The sequence below is a fragment of the Ranitomeya imitator genome, chromosome 7, assembly GCF_032444005.1.
Source record: "Ranitomeya imitator isolate aRanImi1 chromosome 7, aRanImi1.pri, whole genome shotgun sequence".
Lineage (NCBI taxonomy): Eukaryota > Metazoa > Chordata > Amphibia > Anura > Dendrobatidae > Ranitomeya > Ranitomeya imitator.
The window spans coordinates 32,621,425-32,636,721 of NC_091288.1; the positions used below are offsets into that span (position 1 = coordinate 32,621,425).

At 43.5% G+C, this 15,297-nt stretch overlaps 1 protein-coding gene across 6 annotated transcripts in view; it reads right to left on the minus strand.

Annotated features, from left to right (window-relative positions):
* RBMS1 (RNA binding motif single stranded interacting protein 1) overlaps nt 1–15,297 on the minus strand; it is a 175,602-nt gene that overhangs the window by 40,898 nt on the left and 119,407 nt on the right. The gene's annotated exons all lie outside the window — the stretch shown is intronic.

The window sequence follows — 15,297 nt, forward strand, 5'->3', positions numbered from 1 at the left end:
AATCTGAAAGCAGCATCATATAGGGGCAGAGAGCCCGATTCCAGGGATGTGTCACTTGCACAGCATCTTGCTATAGTTTCAACACAATCATTGTTTATCAGCAGGAGATTATCAGTACAGGACTAGGTGTCACCTGCACTGCAGTCCAGCTCATCTGTGTAACCAAGTCCCCACAACTGATTGGCAGCTTGCTGATAATGTGCATAGGAAGCTGCCAATCAGGGGTGTGGGTGGAGTTCTACACAGTTCAGCATTCCGACCACTGCTACACACAAGGATTCTTATCAAAACTACAAGCAGCCCAGTAAGTGATACATCACTGGAATCTGGGTCTCTGCCCCCACATCATGCTGCTCTCAGATTACATAGCAAAACTCTGCTGAACAATTCCCTTTAAAAAGGCTGTCTGACATTAAAATACCGTATATGTATATTTTTGTCATAGGTTGATTAAGTAAATAGGGGCATACATTGTAGTCTGCCTCATGTTGAAGTCACAGTAATGACAATTAATAATAATAATCTTTATTTTTATATAGCGCTAACATATTCCGCAGCGCTTTACAGTTTACACACATTATCATCGCTGTCCCCGACCGGCTCACAATCTAAATTCCCTTTCAGTATGTCTTTGGAATGTGGGAGGAAACCGGAGTACCCGGTGGAAACCCATGCAAACATGGAGAGAACATACAAACTCTTTGCAGATGTTGTCCTTGGTGGGGTAATTATATTTTAAAGTAATTGGTGGAGAATCGCTTTTATTCCCCCTCTAACTTCTGAACAAGCAAACATTGGCCCTCGCCAGATCTCCGAGGCGCTGGAAGGAGGTTATGCTCCAGTTTGTTATATTTAATAAATCCAAAAATAAAAAAAAAGTAAATAACTGACTGTCGGACAGGCCCTTTAAAAAGTTAGGTGGTAAGTGGCAACTTGTCAGTTTCCGTCATAGTTCAACACGTTATACATTGGTCGGCATACAGAACAAAAGGATGGAGTCATACTTGACAAGACAGAGAAAGTATTCTGCAAGGGGCCAAGTTGACTGGTGGATGATATCAATTGGGTCAGTTAATCACCGGGTACGTATCATTAGAAGGCTTATTGGTGCCACAGATCAGTGCCACGCTTTCCACGCTGTGTCTGCTTTATAGAGGGTGATTGAGTAATGAACGCCCCACTAGAGAGATCCACATCTGAACGTCTTGGATTTGTTTAGTCGCTGTGGTTTTTTCACGGCAGACATCCAGGTCACAACTCCGGTTTATCACATGGAATCTATAGCATGTCAGTAATTTCTATTTTAAGGAGTCAAGTGATGTTTCTAGACTACACATGCCTGCATGTGAACAGACCAATAACCACATAGCAGGTTTGGGGAGTTTCTACTAGAAAGGTACATCCCTGACCTTGTTAAGACTATACATACGGTACTAAATAGTTGAAGAAATGCTTAAGACCATTACAGCGGAGAAGTGGACGATTTCCAAACCAATTAAAATGCCAGCCCCAAGGAAAAAAGTAAAAAAAAATTGCCCAACAGACTATACCTCATTGGAAGCTTGATCTAGGATGAATGCTAAAAGATTGTGAACTTCATCTACAAATCCAAATGAGAGATTTAGTTTCTGGAAGCATAAGTCTACTAAGTGTGTTCCCATGGGACCCTTCTGCTGCAGACCCCCTGAAGATGAAAAACTGCAGTGGCGAAAACGCATAGCTAGACAGTTTATGCTGACGATTTATTGTCGCCGTCAGATATTTGACCAGACTCGAAAATTAAATAAGTTAAGGTTCCAATCCTAAATTTAGGGTTGCTTGTCAACTGGGATCAACATGGGCAAATTTCCTTTCCCCCTTTGCAAAAACAGGTGAGGAATCAGCCAGCAGCTGTCTACACTGCAATTGTGGCAAGAGATTAGCGATTCAATACGATGCCAAATTTTAGGAAAGTTGCAATTTGATTGAATCACTAAAAAATGCTTATCGTTATATTACACAATCCAGAAAGATTTCATCAGCTGGAAAATAAAAAAAAAGATCACATGACCACAGGAGCGGCCAGGTGGGCTTCCCAAAAAAAAAACAACAGTCTATGATAGGCTGTATAAAAGCCAAGGCAGGGAATGCAGCACAGCAAGTATTTTGGAATGGATCGGTTTAGTGAGACAATTTTAGCAGCAGAAATAAAGAGAAACAAAATGGATACTGTACTGAAAGAGTGAGAAAACAGTAGTGAAGAACGGTTACCATCATTTTACCTATAGCCATAAATGCAGAGGTTACTGACATTACTAGAGCTTGAAAGGGGTTGGATGCAGCCCTAGGAGACAGCAATTGGAGTACTTGTGATTCTCGGCAAATTTGTCACAATTCGTACATTTGGTGAAGCTGGTGAATTTGAAAATTCTAAATTCTTCAACTTTCTTGTTACAGATTTTTTATTTCTACAATATGAAGTCTCTCTCCTACTCTACATACATGAAAATCTGCAAAAAAAAATAAATACTGTGCTATGCAGCATTACGTGGGGAATTACTGAGATAACTCGGCTCTAAATCCTAAATTTGCATTCACATGTCCATAATTGAACCACGATTTCCGGAACGGCCACCGGTCTCCTGACCCAAACTCAATAGCTTCATAGACTTCTAAGGCGGCTCTAGAGTTCAGGCCAAGAAACCTGCGTTCCATCGGGGGGGGGGCAGACTATGGTAGTACACCGACTGTACAAAAACAACCAATCAGACGCTGCGCACATGGCAATGCTCTAATGGAACTTTATAAATCCTCATCTGGAACTGCACAATACTTCATTAATACCATATCCTAGCTTTTGCCCCAAAAATAAAAATGCAGCTCAACTGCCTTCTACAACATTTTTTTTTTTTTAGTCTATTTTATGTGAACGCAAATTGTGCTAAATTACAAGATCTGAAACACGTTTTAATGTAAAGGCATAGAACCTTTACAGGTTTATTTTTCCCGTACACCCGGAATGGCATTTGAAATATTTGCATACAACCACGTTTTCTGCTTGCACACATTCTTTAATTCTTTTTTACATAATTACAAATACCATAGCGATAAATAAGATGCGTACAGTTTTCTACCGTAGTGAAAAGGAGTGATCTGAGAAATCAGCCGGAAAAAAAATGGTAGAAATTCTCTGCTACTACTGACAGTAGAACGTGGAGAATAAAAATGTTATTTAACGTTGCCATTTGGTTCCTCGCTGGCATAAATTAATGATTTTGAAGGAGACATTTCCTTCAGCTTTACTTGTTTTTAAAGGAAAAGTATCACCTCCCGAAACGCTATTGACCTGTGGATATAGTGACAATCTGCAAGTAAATAACTTTTATATCATAAGTGGATGGCTTACTGGGGCTGGGGATACAGGGAGAAAATTAAAGAGGTTTTCCCGTGAACAAAGTTAATATTATTCAATATTATTCCAAGAAGTATTACACTCCATCATTGGATGTGATTAAATAAAATGTTCCTGTGCGGAGATAATCTTATAAATGTGCCCCTGCTGTGTACAGTGTAACGGCTGTGTCTGACCGTACAGGAACATGGCCTGATCATACCACATCTCGCTTCCTCTCATTGGGGCGGTGCAGCTGAGACTGTTGCGGTGATCACTCGTTAGAACTTTGCACACACACATGCTGCAGAGCAGGCTGTCAATCAACATGTCGGGAGAGTGATCACAGCTGCTTACTGTGTAGTGACTAACTGCTACTTGCACCGGAAGCAAGTGGCTGCAGCGAGAATATACATTTGTTTTCTCTCTGTAGCCACTGCTCCAGTAAGCCAGCCAGACATAAGTGCTATGATCTTCCTACACATTACACTATATCTGCAGGTAAATCACGGCAATCTGATCTTCTGGACTAGAGCTACTCCTCTGCACTGTTCCCCCCTCCCTCCTCAAAGCAACAAAATCTGACAGGAGGAAATCTTATAACCACTGCAGTTCCTTCTTGTAAAGATGGAAGGCACCATAGCTGCAGTAGAAGATCAGTAGCCAGTGACTGGCTGCAGCGGTCAAGTGATTAGATACAGTCAGAGGACACTCTACAAAGTGCGAAGAAGCAGCGCTGGTCTGAGAGATGAATATATTTATATATATTTCTTTTAATCCTTATTCGTATACTGCCCTGGCCCCATTAAATAAGTGCGTAGGTGCCTTAAAAGGGTTATTCCCATCTCCAAGATCCTATCCCAATATGTAGTATTGTAATAATTAGATTAGCAAATACCTCCAATTAGAAATGTGGAATAGTTCTTCTGATTCCACAGGTCTCTTTCCTCATGTGCAGGCATTGCAGGACCTTAGGTATCCATGGTTATGTGTACTGATGAAGTGACAGCTAGTTGCTAGTGGTCGTAACCATGGATACTTAAGGTTCTGCCATGCCTGCAAATGAGGACAGAGACATGGGGAATCAGAAGAACTACACTACATTTCTAATTGGAGTTATTTGCTAATATTATTATTCGTATTATTCCTACTACTACACTACTACTATCCCATATTGGGATAGGATCCTGGAAGTGGGCATACCCCTTTAAGTCTTAGAAGGGTCTCTCAACCAAGTTGTGTGGCCTACCACTTGCTTTTTAGACTCCGACATACATATGAATGCTTGAATTGGCCAAGCGACGATGTGTTTTCAGTTGGAAGAGGGGCGTAAGGAACCAACTCCTCTGAGAGCGGCTTAAAGAACAAAAGGATTGTGGTGAGAAGTACTGGGCAATTTAAATTAAGCACTCTCCATTGGGGGGGCAGTCCGGAGAGTAGTGGTTGACCAAGACATAAAAAGGGACCCTGTGCAAGGACAGAATATGGCCCTTTTCTAGCCCAACAGTTCTGCCATGACAGAAGCTGCCTGCTGCCTTGGGCCCCTGGGTGGCTGCACATGCTGCATCAATGATATGTCCGCCCCTGAGGAGGACAAGGACACATCAGTCTCGCTGAACTCAACATAATCTACAGTATATTGGCAGGCAGAGGTGCAACCAATATAACCTTGCCACTCTGAATATTTTATTTAACAACCTGACAATATAAAAAAAAAAAAAAAAAACACACACACACCTTCCCTCCCTTCTAAAAGTTGCACATTTTTTCTACAGGTATGTGATATTTCATCAGCGTGAGTCAGCAGAACATGGACAAGAAAGTGGGAATGTTTGAATTCCGTCATACACGTGTCGCTTCTAGATGAAGAAGAACAAGTCAAGAAAAAAAAAGAAGAAGGATACATTATGTTGCTAAATTCCCGGCTAGTAAAGTAAGTGGCCACCTTTTAGAATGTGTAAATTATAAATGTGGGAACGCCCCGGATAATTAGCCTCCATCAATTCTGCAAATATCCCTTTGTGTAGAGCGGTCCGCACCCATTTTACTGAGGCTCTGTCGGTAATGTATGCTGCAAGCAAAGCATAGGAAAATTCTCTGCGTCGTATTACAACAATGCAACCGTAAAAAATTATGGAAAGATCTGTCATAGCTAACGAATAAGGATTTTAGTCTAGTGTCAATAATTTTAATAGTAGGAAATGTAATCAGAAAAAAAACTATGCAATTACAGAGGTCGCTGCTCCACTTCTGCATAGATCATACACTAAACTATAAAATTTGCATCTGCCACTAGGGGGAGCTCGGTAGTTAGTTGCATACTAGTAACTGGACATTTTAAATCTCCAGACACTGCAGCGCTCCGGTGATCTGCGCTGGTGTGTGATCACCAGTCCTACGGAGATAACGTCACATACACACGCGTGACCACTGCAGTCAATCAGTGGTAACAGCAGCAGTGAAGGTGAAAAATTGGCTGCCGCGGTCATGTGGATGCGTGACATCGCTGCAGAAAAGTAATGAAAGACCAGTGCAGAACACGGGAGCGATGGAACACGGGAGCGATGGAACACGGGAGCGATGGAACACGGGAGCGATGGAACACGGGAGCGATGGAACACGGGAGCGATGGAACACGGGAGCGATGGAACACGGGAGCGATGGAACACGGGAGCGATGGAACACGGGAGCGATGGAACACGGGAGCATTTAATGGTGCATCATGGGTATTAGCTGCAGTGATAGATGGAGTCGAGAAATCAGCAAGAGGTTCCATGCATCGTTGTAGGACGAGTGAATCAGTATAAGGCTGTGTTCACACGCTGTGCTTTTGCTGCTATAATGTAAACCGCAGCTTAAAATTTTCATAAAAGCAACAAAAAATAAAATTAAAAAAATGCAACGTATGAACAGCCCAAGTGTTCTTTCTTTAATTATTTTAATGCATGATCACTATAAGCAGAGCGAATGTTTTCTAAAGAAGTAGTGAAAAATATTGGAAAAGTTATTTAAAAAAAATAAATAAATAAAGCACGACTCAGTTGAGTTCACATTCAGTTTCCAGAACGTCCACTCCCTTCTTCCACTTTGAAGTTTTAAAGTGTTAAACTTTTGCAAGGAGGCATTTTAAAGACTCGGCTTTGAACTTGTGCCAATGTGGGAGCCGAGCCACGAAAACACGACGAGCTGAGAGAGTCTCACCTCTGGAAAACATGCGAGGATTTAAAGAGCCTGACTCATTTCTCTTACACAAACTGGATTACGAAAACTTCCTGTCCACACCCTTTTCCAAAATAAAATAAAAAAAAAATCCTAACAAAAAGCAAAAAAAAACCCCCACATTTTAATTTTTAACACGTTTCTTAGACATTTTACTGTAAGTGACTTACAACTGCTGCAAAACAGGACTCTGTTCCAGTTTAAGACATGTAGCCGCGCAGCTGTCCGCCATCCTGACAAGTCTATTGTAGCAATTAGTAGCAATCCACAAAAGACGCCGACATCTTTTCTTAGGACTCTGTTACTTATTCTTCCAGGAAATGTATCCCTAAAGTGTCTCCAGAGGAGGACATCCCCCTTCAAGGAGTGGTCTACTACTGAATTAAAGAGCTGTACAATTGGTCATTTTTTTTAAAGGGAACCTGTCACCTTAATTTGGTGGGACCGGTTTTCAGTCATATGGGTGGAGTTTTCGGGTGTTTGATTCACCCTTTCCTTACCCGCTGGCTGCATGCTGGCCGCAATATTGGATTGAACTTCATTCTCTGTCCTCCATAGTACATGCCTGTGCAAGGCAATCTTGCCTTGCGCACGCGCAGTATGCTTTGCCCAACTGCGGGCAAAGCCGAAAAGCATTAGTGCGCATGCGCCGGCGCACTATGTCCCGGAACACCGCGAAATACTTCCGGGACATAGTGCGCCGGCGCATGCGCAGTAATGCTTTTCGGCTTTGCCCGCAGTTGGGCAAAGCATACTGCGCATGTGCAAGGCAAGATTGCCTTGCACAGGCGTGTACTATGGAGGACAGAGGATGAACTTCAATCCAATATTGCGGCCAGCATGCAGCCAGCGGGTAAGGAAAGGGCGACTCAAACACCCGAAAACTCCGCCCACATGACCGAAAACCGATCCCGCCAAATTCAGGTGACAGGTTCCCTTTAATACTTCAATTCCAAAAAAATATATATTTTTAGCCCCCAAACCATGCATTCATTAAAAATGTTGCACCATTTGGCTTTTATAGCTTTCCTTTTTTTCGCACATTGCTGGTGCAGAAAGAGATAGCTAAGAATCCATCTGTTTTGCAGATTGTAACTCTCTTATCTGTCTTTCAATGAGCTCTTCTGAGCAGATTTAGGATCACAGCGAGGGTGAGCTGAACCTACCTTCATGTGATCGTAAATCAGAAGAACATAGAAAGACAAAATACAAAGCTACAAACTCCTCAGACCATTGTAGGGGGCTCGCTGAAGGATTCTCAGTTATCGTAACTCATTCTAAAGCCGGCAAGAGGCTACAGAAGGCAAATGGTGCAAAATGTTTACTGGGATCCAATAGCAGAAAATGGCTTTTTAGCCTTTCGGGAAGAAGAAGGTCCCTAGAAGCGGACAACGCCTATAATATTGTGTTACTTCTAAATGGCAATGAGAGTACATATGTATTTAGGGACGAATAAAGAAGTCAGAAGTTTGGTTTACGGACTCCACAGAGCCCCGGGATTTATATAAAGGGACTTGTTAGCTAAAGATTTTGGGAATTGTAGTTCAGGATAAATATAAAGGGTCATTAGTATGGAGCAATTCGGAATATAATAAGAGAATGATGAAAAATCTGGTTTAGATCTGGAATTTTAATTTTTTTTTTCCCCATTGTTTCAAAAGAAGAAGAAGCTGCATCCCCTTGGCACCAGTTACTACGCTGCGGAGGAACAAGCTCGATTAAATGGATAGAAACAAAAAAAAGAATCCTCCGTCATCTGAAAGAAATTAACAAAACCTCCCTGTGCGTGTGGAATGGTTCCTAAAAAACAGGGAAAACGAGTGAGGAATTGAAAAAAAACAATATAACTTGGCCCAACTCTTTTCCCTTGCTCGGAGTGGGGTCACCATCGTCGGACCACTGCTGGCAATCATGTGACCAGCGCCGCTCCCTGTGGGGATGATCTCCGGGAAGATACAGAACAGATCACAGAGAAAAATATGCTTCCTCTCCAAACAGGTCTGCTTCTAATTTATGTGCTAGCGAGAGAATATTCCTCCTCCACTACACACACAATGCAGCACGCGGCCAAATATCCACATTGTGCAATCATTCAACCCAATGAACGGATCCAAGAACTGTACCCGAACTCTTACAACCGCGGAACTTTCCAAAGGACTTATCACGGCCGTGCAATATTTCTCAACCGCAAACCTGCATGGGGGTTGCAAGACTTTTTGCATAGATCGCTGCTGTTAAGCCATTAAATAAGCGGTAAAAAGCGACTTTAAAGCAGGATGTGTCTCAATTGCCCAACAGTCACAATTCTAAAAAAGATCGTGTTAATTACATTGCTTATAACTCATGGAATTAATTTAAATGTATGTATCAGCCTAAAATTATAACACAATGAGTAAACGTGTGATGTGTTATCAGGGTAAAGCAGTTCTTATTATCTTGTGTGTAGGATTCCAATAAATGTCCAAAAGGCTTTTAAAGTTATTAAAAAAATAAAAACAACAGTTACAAAAGTTGAAAAAAAACTCTGGTCCATCGCGTTCAACTTTTCTCCACTAATTATACATTTTTGTCACTAAATTATATATAACCCACAATGTTGTGTGTACTGAGGAAATCATCCAGCCCTTGTACAAAAGCTGTTATAGTGTCGGCCATTACTGCCTCTTGTGGTCGGCATTCCTCAGTCTGACTGCTCTAACTGTAAAGAACCCTTTCCTATTTAGCTGCCGGAATCGTTTTTCTTCCACCCGTAATGAGCGCCCCCTGGTCCTTAGTGTGGTCTTAGGAAGGAATAAGTCATGCGCCAGTCCCTTTGTATTGACCACACATATATTTATACATATAAATGAGATTGCCTCAGAAGTCTTTTTTAAAGCAAAACAAACCTAAATCAGGAGGAGCAGGAAGGAAGGGGGATGCAGCTGCAGTTTCTCAACTCTGGGCGTCTTCTTCTGGTAGTATGTAATTCTCTTAAAGGGACTCTGTCACCTGAATTTGGAGGGAACAATCTTCAGCCATAGAGGCGGGGTTTTCGGGTGTTTGATTCACCCTTTCCAAGATTGCCTTGTGCAGGCATGTACTATGGAGGACAGAGAATGAACTTCAATCCAATATTGCAGCCAGCATCCAGCCGGCGGGTATGGAAAGGGTGAATCAAACACCCGAAAACCCCGCCCCTATGGCTGAAGATTGTTCCCTCCAAATTCAGGTGACAGAGTCCCTTTAACCTGCCTGTAGGCTCTTTGTAATAATTCAGAAAACCCCTCAGTGTTCAGAAAAATCCATCTAGCAGTGTAGAAAGTAGGGAGAAGAGGGCTAGGAAGGGTATGAAGCTGCAGTTTTGGGCAACAGTTAAATCCCCTAAACTTGTAGAATGTCTGTAATCATTCACAAACCGCCTCAGTGTTTAAAAAAAAAATTCCATCTCGTGTAAAACATAAAGTAGAAAATTGTTAGAAGATGGGAAGTGGGAAATATAAAGGAGAAACTGCAGCTGTAAGGGTAAAAGGAGTCTTTGAGCGATCTGCATTCTAACAGTAAATGCTTAAGAAGCTTCCTCAAACTTCAAAAAAAAATCCATCCAATGTAAAAACAGTGAGAAGCTGCAGCCGCATCCCCCTCCTCCCCTTTTCTTACTATGTGCTATAGGCCATGTTAACACATTCAGTATTTGGTCAGTATGTGTAAGCTAAAATCAGGAGTGGAACAATCAGGGGAAAAGTATAATAGAAACACGTCACCACTTCTGGATTTATCACCCACTGCTGGTTTTGGCTTACAAATACGGATGTGAAATACTGACCAAATACTGAACGTGTGAACGTGATCTTAATGAAACAAAACATGGGAACAGTGGAAACCTCTGCTCAGAGTATACAGCCCAGTTTATGCGTCCCTAGGAAGAGTCAGCCCATTTAACAATCATGTTGACGGCAAATCTGCATCTACAGATACGACACCAGAAGATTGGGAGGAAGTTTAGAGTCAACACAAAACAATTTTTTGCTCTTCTCGGTCCTACTACTGATTATTCTGAAGGATCAGCCTGTCTGAAGAGGCGCGTAAAGGACTGCCGAGGGGTTTACATGTAAGGTAGATTGATGGAGGGGTCAGGAAGGACAGCAGGTCAGCCAACAGCTATCTTACACTTTACTAATGACAGTTGTTTTCACATTCCCACCAGATACAGTGATGTATTCTGGAAGAACAATTATGTTGCGTAACAAAATACTCGGCCATGTTCTCGATAGGAAACGGTTCCTCCGGCCAAATAACAAAGCTGCAAAGTTGTGTCTAAACAAAAAAAAAAAAAAAAAAGTTTACTGCCCACCGGTTCTCAGAACAAAAATCTGTTACACTATATAAAACATTTTTCATCTGTTCTAATCCCATCCAATGTCTCTTTATAGGAATGTTTCCTACTCCACACTGATGAGGGGCAAAAACCCCAAAACAGCTGTCTGTGGATGGATACCATGCTTGGCATAGGAGGTTTTCCTTTATTGGATGCTGCCCTTCCCTTGGTTGTTCTTTCCCGGGGAAAGGCCTGGCTATTCACTGCCTGCGTTGAGAAACACGTGATGGTGTCTCCGCAGCTCCTCTACTTGCATTTGCATATTTGGGGGCAGTGTTCTGGATCACTGCGTTGAGAAACACGTGATGGTGTCTCCGCGGTGTTGGATGTTTTGGTCTCCATGAGGTCAATCATCCGTGCCTTTATAGACTTTCTACTAGGCACTGCTCCTGATAGCCAGTTTCCTACTCCACACTGATGAGGGGCAAAAACCCCGAAACAGCTGTCTGTGGATGGATACCATGCTTGGCATAGGTGTTTTTCCTTTATTGGAGGTTTTCCTTTATTGGATGCTGCCCTTCCCTTGGTTGTTCCTTCCCGGGAAAAGGCCTGGCTATTCACTGCCTGCGTTGAGAAACACGTGATGGTGTCTTCGCAGCTCCTCTACATGCACCTTTATAGGAATGGACGGCTCAGGCCACTGGCACCATAGCTCATCATTGGGTTCAAATTATTACACACAGAAGACGCTGCCCATCAGGGGCACTTGGGAAGTTGCAGTGAAAAAAAACCCAACAACTTTGTTTGGCAAATCCTTATTGTAGCTTTTAACTCCTAGACTGTGTCCCTAGTGGTGCGCATGCCCGGTCTGTGGTCCGGGGTTCTGGCGCGCCGCGTCCCCGTGTCCTTGGTAATGTCGGGTACTCAGCCCCTGTACGTCCGGTCACGTAGCGTGGGCGCTGGAGCTTCCGGATCCTCCTGACCGCGCATGTGCCGGACAGACTCGAGCCACAGTAATAGGGTTATAGATGGTATAAAAGGTTCCACTTTTTAACAATAGCCACCCCCTGATGAAAGATAAAATCCGAAACGCGCGTCGGGGTGCGCAATTACAGGACGTGGCGATTGCTAAAGGTAGATATAGAGGATCCCCCATTTTATGCACATTGCACTTTTTGGTTGTATTGAAATATTTAGTTGTATCACTCAATGCTAATAGCTGTTTTGCATATTGCACTTCTATGAGTAATTTTATCCCGGATTCTCTTGGTATATGAATTATTTGAATACACAACTTTTTTAATTATATATTGTACACTATTTTACATCCACACTTGAGGGAATTACTCTTATATATAAATAGGGTCGGCCATTACTATTCAAATTGTGGAGCAATTATATGTGTTGCTCCTTAGTCCTCTTAGCGCACAGGTGTTTTGTTTTAATCTTGCCATTAATATTTAATAAAGGCATTTTATATCTATTACCTGCTCGGTGCTCTTCTGGCTATCCATACATTGGTTGGGTTGGTTTGCACTCCGGAAGTTGCAGTGAAAAAAAACAACAACTTTTGTTTGGCAAAAATGTCGTAACTCCTATCTGTGTTATCAAATACTCGCTTTCTCCCTACAAAAACAGTTCTGGCACATCGATTCATGAAATCATGCCTTGTGTAGTTCTACGTGGAACAAACTGAAAATTATCTACATAGAGACCCCAATATTCTTAATGCCGGAGTAGTGAATGATAAGCCGTTTCTGAGGCCTGAGCATGGGCGTGACCACACACCCTATAGTTCCGCCCCCGCTTACTGGAAATGTTTATTACAGCATTAATGATTCTCGATTTGGCCAGTTAGCACAGGAGGCAGACTACGTTAAAGTCTGTAGCCTGCCAGTCACAATAGACATGCTGACGGCCGGAAGGTTCCTTGCAGAGTTATCATGGAGGATTTAGTCATGATGTGATCTCTGACAAATTGTTCTATAACAGACTCATTTGTAGTTGTGAAATACTGGTACTTTTGTACTTGAAAAGGTGCTGCACGGAGACGTTTCTCTCTTTTCTGTTGTTTATCAGACAATTACTTTGAAGCTGATCCTTTGAAGCTAGATGCACAGTATATAATGAGAAGCGGCTTTGTACATGTGCATCTGTACACTTATTTATGATGGCAAGTACCAGCAGCCTCGGATTCCGCTAAAGCTGAAGATCTAAGGGTAGCCATAAACGGGCAGATGTCTCACCCGCACCAATGGTGGATGGATCCAGCCTAGCCCCAACTGTGCACGTAAGGATCGAGCTGCGCCTCTTCTTGTTCTGACTTTTTTTTTTATATATAGGATTTACTTCTACGGACATGTGCACACAACATCTTTTTTCAGGCGGATTCTTCGTGAGCTCCTTAAAAAAAAAAAAAAAAAAAACACGGCGCAGCAAGAGGAGTCATACGCTCATACCCCAACAATCTTACAGCAGGTATAAACTAGATGCAAGTAAGCCACAGCCCAAAGTTCATCATGTCATTTCTCTGCACACTGCAGCATGCAAAAGAGAATAGCGAGGTAGGGATAGGGTGAATTTCTTAGTTTAACTAAAGTGGTAAACTCTTATCCTATTTCCATATGTGTGCTTGATATAAAAATAGGCAACTAACCAATAAATTGTGCATAGAAGTTCTGCACTGCAAGTTCCAATGAAACCATCGCAGGCCCTGGCTTACCCCCATGCGCAGGCCCTGGCTTACCCCCATGCGCAGGCCCTGGCTTACCCCCATGCGCAGGCCCTGGCTTACCCCCATGCGCAGGCCCTGGCTTACCCCCATGCGCAGGCCCTGGCTTCCCACCCATGCCCAGGCCCTGGCTTCCCACCCATGCACAGGCCCTGGCTTCCCTCCCATGCACAGGCCCTGGCTTCCCCCCCAGGCACAGGCCCTGGCTTCCCCCCCAGGCACAGGCCCTGGCTTCCCCCCCAGGCACAGGCCCTGGCTTCCCCCCCAGGCACAGGCCCTGGCTTCCCCCCCAGGCACAGGCCCTGGCTTCCCCCCCAGGCACAGGCCTTGGCTTCCCCCCCCAGGCACAGGCCCTGGCTTCCCCCCCAGGCACAGGCCCTGGCTTCCCCCCCAGGCACAGGCCCTGGCTTCCCCCCCAGGCACAGGCCCTGGCTTCCCCCCCAGGCACAGGCCCTGGCTTCCCCCCCAGGCACAGGCCCTGGCTTCCCCCCCCCCCATGCACAGGCCCTGGCTTCCCCCCCCATGCACAGGCCCTGGCTTTCCCCTGCACATGCGCTGGTTCTTAACATTAAGGAAACTAGTGCTTGTGCAAGTGGTTTCGTCAAACATTGTGGACCTCCATTTCTTGTCACGTGTCCCTCTATCAGTGACCATATTATGGAGAGTGCGGTTCACTGTTTTGGGGGATATAGATCAATTAAATGTCCTTATCCTTCATAGGACTATCTCAAAGTTGATGGATGCCTAATGTTCCTTATAAAGTTACCAATCGCTTTATCTTTTTTGTTTCCCCTCGTTTGCAAAATTTTTAAAAAGAGGGAAGTGATTGTGTCTCCTAATATCGCCATAATACAGTCATACAGGAAATGCTGACATGTGCATAATCTGACACTGAACATTTAAAAAGGAAAAAACATTACCCTGTATGTCAGAAATTAATTCACTACATCCGAAAAAGCTTCCCAGTCACAAGATCCTGCCCTCTCCCAAGAGGTAGGTAACCTGTCTCCTCCAGGCCAACCGTGAATGTGTATGGCAGCGTCAGCTGTCTCTTGTGTGTACGGCTGCCATTAAATGTTGTGCGGAGTTGCAATACCAGGCACAGCCTATGAATAAGCATGGCGCCATTTCATTAACAAGAGTTTAATAAATTGGCAGCCGCCTAAGCAGCGTTTCATATGGAGAGACCTTCGAGCCTGGCTAGCAGGGATTCTGTCGCACAGATGGACGGTGGCGGGTTCCCATATCTGACAACACACCACTGTAGCAATTTAGGCTAGTGTCCAGTGCAACAATCCCTGATTTATAGCCCCCAGATGGTGGGTGTGAACTGCAGAACTGAAAACACATCTGTAAGGTTCATGTGTTCACGTCTATCTGTCTTGGGCTCCTCTCCCAGTGACTTACATATGGTTCTCTTTTCTGCAGTCTTGGTGCAGCTCCAAGGATGCCTCTTGTATTCGAGGATTAACACTTTGCACACCAATGTGAGCCATTAAGAATTTTGTTTTTTCAAATGTCCGTAGTGGGGTGAGAGTTGGATCTTTAACAATTGTATGGTTATTTAATTATTTGACTTCAGAAAATAAAGATCTTAAAAGAAAAAAAATGATGTCAAGTGTAATGGGTATAACGGCATGGAGGTTGTATGATCACCATGTTGGCTTTTGGAAACCTAAACTA